The following is a 6,167-nucleotide window of genomic DNA, read 5'->3' as shown; positions in this document are numbered from 1 at the left end:
CTCGCGATTTATATTTAAAGCCCTTCATGTACTTTATTTTGTTTACCTACTACGCTTCATTCCATTAAGTATGCTTCCTGCGTATATTATTCAAAACCTGACAGGAATGCCGTCGTTTTACCTTTCCTATTTCAATGTGAACGGATTTAACGAAAGGATTAAGCATGAATACGCTACCGTAACACTCTTGAGACTCAATAATTTCCTCAAACTATATTGGTTATGAAATTAATTATTAAAACGTTTGTTTACGATGTCTAAATGCTGTTTACATGTTGTAAGTGAGGTGGCGCGCGGTGTGGCGTGTGCCAGCGCCCGACTCGCCTCGCCCGCGCCTCAATTACTGGACAGTTAGCTCTACTGACTTGTTTACCACTTTCAACAAAATTAATTAAAAACGCAAGAACCATAATTAATATAAGAATCGTAATTGGTTTTTTTTGTTGGAAAAATATATCCAAAATATAAGAAATATTCTTAATTATTATAAATTTGACTAACATATTTTTGACCTTTCTCAAATGTGAATCATGTCGACTTGTGCTGCACACAAAACGCAATAAAACTCTTCAAGTGCCTGAGGTGAAGTGCAGTTTATTTCTAGTTCATTTCATACATATCCGAAATAATATTTGATAAAATTTGTGTCATCTTTTGTCGTCTTAACTTGTCGTCTTATCATTTCAGAAAAAAACATTTATCGCGGTAAAACAATTCCAATTAAAATAATACGAAAACTTTGAGTAAGGCCGCACAAGTACCAGGGACGCAGCGGCGCCGGGAGCGGGGCTGTGACAGGCATCTTCTATTAACATTCAAGTTGAAGAAGTTTCGCAATAAAGGAAGCGATAATGGCGGCGAAACATAAGGCGGGAAGACAAGAACAGTACTTAATAGAAAATTTGAAAATGTAAAAGTAACAAGTGAACAATAGTCGTATGTATATATGAAGACAACCGACAGCGCGGATTGTGACTTCAAGTCAGCAGAATGCTCGCCTGATGGTCAAACAATATTTAAGCAAAATCATGCGAAATAACCATACAGTTGTAGAATAAACATGAAACACTCATTACTTTACAACACTTGAGTATGTTGCCAATGCAGTCGTAGCATTGACATGTCATTCCGAAATCCAATTCCACGTGCACATAGCGGAGCTCAGCGCCGCGCTGTGTCGCGCTGTGTCGCCTGCGGGACGAGCCGCCCGATTTAATTATAACCACCTCTAGCGAAATCTCCCATGTCACCCCCGTCGCCCTTAGGCTACGCCCTCACCTGACCGACCGTGTCCGGACGCAGTAGCAAATAAACGTCTTACCTTTGTCCGGATTGGGGATCCGGTTCTGTCCCGCAAATTTCGTCGGCCGGTGGCAGAGTGATATGAGATATTTTACGAGATGCTCGCCGCCCGCTACAAGAGTTACGGGAGCAGACCGAACCGTAAAAATTTAATCAACTTTATCCTACAATCTTTATAGTACGGTGAGTACGGGCGAGCGTTCAACTGCGGTTTGAACAGTATCGTGAGTGCGTGGCCTTGTAGCCTTGCTCCCCTTGTGGCGCGGCGTGGCGGCGCTCAAGTGCAGCTACGAGAGAATGTGTCCGCCTTCAATTGTGTGAAGTGTCGCTCGGACACTTCCTGTCACACGCTTCGATTCTACATCGAACATTTTTTTCTTTGAAAATTTTTGGCATCGAATGTGATGACAAAAATATGAATGTTTTAAATAATTATATTTAGAACATGTCTTTGGAGAAAATCGAAGAAATGAGGAGTTGGAGGAGAGCCAAAAAATGCTTAAATAATTTTAATACGCAAGTGTTACGTATTGAGGCGAGTGAGAACAACTCTTGCTTATATAGTGTAGGATGAGTGTTCATGTCGCCGTCACAATGACCTCCTGTGCAACTTTATATTTTACATATTCTATAGAATTACAGGAGATTTCAACGTGTTACTGATCACTTGGAATACACAAATGAGCTTCAGTGTAGATGTGTGTCTATGTGTGTGTGTGTGTGTGTGTGCGTGAGTGTGTGCGTGTGTGTGGGTTAGGACTGCTGCGCGGTGTAACATCTACATACTAGAGGAATGCTAACGTTTTTCAGACCTAGTATTTCCAAAAAAAGTATTATAGTTCGCACACTATTATTGTATTTCGTTCCTCTTCGTGTCCGCATTGCCGATGTTACTTGCCTACAGAGACATACTGCCCATTTGGTCGCTTTGTCAAAACTTACAACAAAATAAAGAAATCCACTTTAACAAGCGTAACCAGAAACTAACACTCGCATTTGTACGAACGTTATTGTCTCCTCGGAGCGTGTTCCCGTTGCCGTGACAATAGCGCGCTCCGCGTCACGTCGAGTGTGTCACGTTAATACGCTGACATCTCTCGACAGTCGTTGAAAATTAACCATTGCAATGTAAACGACTTTAATTGTATTATTTAAATAGAAGTGTACATTTCTCGAATGGTACTGAAGTTTTCATGCGAACTTCCAAAACGAACATTCACCCTGGCCACTATTTAAATTAAAGCTATCTTTCTGCGCCGCTGATTAGTCGAAACAAAGTCATGCTTTTGGTTTTTATAGTAGAAGGTAGCAAAGTAATACATGTTCGTTCATCGTTTTCTTTGCTCAAGCTCGTTCGGGTTAAAAGAAGTTTTGTCTTTGTAGGCGACATCGCAAACATCTAGAATTAATAACAACTAAGTGGCTCTCAAAAAAGCATAACAAGTAATGGGTCACGGCCCACATGTCGCGAGAGTCTAGACAAGAGGGATTAATATTTAACGTGTCCGAAGCGGCCGATGGCGCGTGGCCGAGTGCTATTTGACGGCTCATCAATGTGACACAACAAAGTAATGAAAGTGTTTATTGTCGCATCACACCGACATGACTCTCGCCTGACGGCTGGATATCACTTCAGTCTAGAGCACATAGCCGAAAGCGACGCGAACCCGAAGCGAAAAGTTAAATATATGAAACCGACATAGATTTAGTTAATTTGAGACAGAGACGTACTACGCGAAACTGAATCATAGAGCAGACTCGTTCCTTTACGCTTTTGTTCCTTTTTCGGTTAGCGGCTGATAGCTACTCGTACATACGTCTATGTATGCCTGAGGTTTCAACGTCAGGCAAACTTTCAAGTTTACGCCTTGACTGCAGCTTGCGACATCATTATAAACTTCCCCAATAAAGAAGGTCGCAATGTGTAACTTATAGTGCCCAGGAATCGGCACAACGAACCTAAAAGTAAGATTCGGCAAAAATCAACTGAGATCCATTTTGAAGGGATCTCTCTGTGTCGGAGCCGCAGATTAAATATTATTGGGTGTAGGTAATCTGCGACTGTTATTGTTTAAAACATCACTTTATTTTTGGTTGTTTGTGGTATATTGACATTATAAATTCCACATTGTCGATGTGGAGACGACGCGACGACTTGTTCTTAGAAATCAAGTTGGAGCCTTCATAACGTTAAGATGTCTTAAATAAAACATTAACATAAGTAAATCCAACTCCAACTCGTTGTAAACAAAATCTACATAATACTCAAATCTACTTATGAATTCCACTTGAAGCATATTTACTTTCGACGCAACTTTGCAAAGTTCATTTTAAATTTGTATAAAGTCACAAAGTCGCCGGGCGCCGACACGCGGCCGACTCACGACGGCACGCGGAAGACTCACTTGATTCTCTTCAAAGGTAAATCTCTTCAACCGCATTAACAAATATTAAACGTGAATAAAACAACGTCGCACACTATTGTGGGTACAAATATTTATATTTTTGGCATGACAATAGTAAGTAACGAGATAGGAATAGGGCCGTCATTCGTGCAACAAAAGCTACAGTACAAACTCATATTAACGGCAATGACATGTTCCTGTCTAACTAGATGACACAGCTTGGTGCACCCTCTTGCGTTACCACTGCTAAGGTAAGTGAACGGTCGATTTCGTGTTGTCATGGTGACGACTCGCCTTTAAACCGACTTCAGCAAGATTATTAACTCAATTTCTCTGCATTTTTATTATTTTTACCACAGAACATCATTCTTGGTGAAACGAGGATTTTTTTTTCGAAAGTGGGTGCTTGTCCCATAGTAAGTAGCGTGTTGTGTGTGCAGTACGGTGCAGTACATATTGTAATATACAATGCGCGTTGTCGCGGACTGTTACTGAGGTCCGCCGCGGCTGGAAATATGCGCCGGACCGCCACCGACCAATGCCTGCTCTAACCACTAACACCAACTTTGACCTTGGTGCGGCCACGTCTCGTAACACGTCACGTAGCCGCACACGTCACGTAGCCGCACGCCGGCGTGCACGAGACCGCTGGCCGGTCCATTGTTACAATTGGACCGATTACATTAACGTTAAGTCTGTTTGTTGTATGTCGGATTCTTTTTATAAGACTTACAGAGTAATTTTATATGTATAGATTCCTGCTAGCGTCGTAAATACCGTATGACTTATAGCTCATGTTTGTGGCGTGTAGTGGTCAGCGTTGGCGCTGCACAAAATTATTATTCCGAGCTAGCAGTGGCGGACTCTAAAATAATTACGATTGTCGTTCATTGTTTCAGTGATTAGGGGCGGTGCGGGTGGCGGCGCGGCGGGCGGCAAGACGTCCTGTGTGCGGTTAATTCACCTTCCACTGAGGATCAAAAATTGTGCAACAAACTGTCACGATGAGCTGTAACTAGGCAATGTATATTTGTTGTCATTTAACCTAATTTTATGTTGAATTTCATCGAAATTGTCGAAAATGACTTCAAGTGCCATGTGCTGTGCTGGACTTATAATATCGCGTTTGCCCGCAGCTTCGTCTCTCAATGCAACATTCATTCAAAAGTCCTCAATAAGTTCATAAGTTGAACGTTATGGGACTGACATGTTCAAAAGAACGAAACTCCCTAAAAAAAAAAATAGAAAAAATAAACAAACGTTTCCTTGCACTTCTACTATTGTCTTAATTTTTTAACCTTATTGCCGTAATTTCATTTGAACGATATTCTGCTGCACAAGTGTAAAATATTGTAGCAGCGATGTGTTTATTTATCTTCAACGTTCATGTGTTTGCGAATCACTTCAAAGAATGAGCCTATAATATTTTAGATCCAATAAAATTTTATGTGAACTCATCGCCGAGAAACGAAGCGGCTATTCTCTATGTATTGCTTCTGATTAAACTCATATCAGTAAAATACTGATTATATTATAATATATATACTTGATCATAGACAAAAACAAATTTTAATGCACAATACCACTGTGAGTGGAACAACTTGTTTGTACGTTGTCAACTGGTGTCACTAAAATTTACATCATGTAACATATCTTTATTCTTGAAGTATCGCTGATTAAAGTATATATTCGATATAGTTGTCACCCGCGGCTCTGTCCGCGCGCTATTAAAAAAAAACTTTAGTAGCATATGTTCATCCAGATTTCATCATGATCATCCGTTCAGCCGTTCCGGAGATGCCTTATAACTTTCGCATTTATAATATTATCAAGATATAGGTTGGCGGTGTATTTATTACATATATGTTATACACTTTGATATATGTAGGTATGCTATTTATTAATTTCTAAATGATTGCAACAACATTGGCGATTTAGCGTGAGAACTGTAAAGCTAGTTTACTACGAAACAAATAAATTTGTTTATTTTAGTCTTTAACGTAGATGGAATAACGACGAGAATAGTTTGCAGTTTAATTTTATTGTTTCAGCCGTCGGTGGCGCCGCGCCAGATGGAAAAATAATGTAACTCAAGAAATTGCCGGAACGAACGCGTCGTTAACAACAGCTCGTTCGTTCAGATATTTCTGAAACATTCAATTAAATATTTATACAAAAAAATCGACTCATGTACGTATAAGTAATATAATAAGATATCGCGATAAAGAAATTTTTAAATTAGTAGTCAAATGTTAGGCGGGTAATTCATTCAACCTTCTCAAAATAAATGTTATAAGTCAAAGATGAAATATATGACATTGAATTGTTATTGAAGCGAGGAGAAATTGTTTCCAATTACATACATATAGAAACGCAAAGCTGCAGGAGATGAAGACTTGTTCACATGTTGATGTTGAGAATGTTGCTCGATTGTAGTGGTGTGGCGGTGGTGTGGCGGTG

The sequence above is a fragment of the Papilio xuthus genome, unplaced genomic scaffold, assembly GCF_000836235.2.
Source record: "Papilio xuthus unplaced genomic scaffold, Pxut_1.1 DF827135.1, whole genome shotgun sequence".
In the NCBI taxonomy this organism is placed as follows: Eukaryota; Metazoa; Arthropoda; class Insecta; order Lepidoptera; family Papilionidae; genus Papilio; species Papilio xuthus.
The sequence above is the reverse complement of the archived record's forward strand: the minus strand, read 5'-3'. Positions refer to the sequence as shown.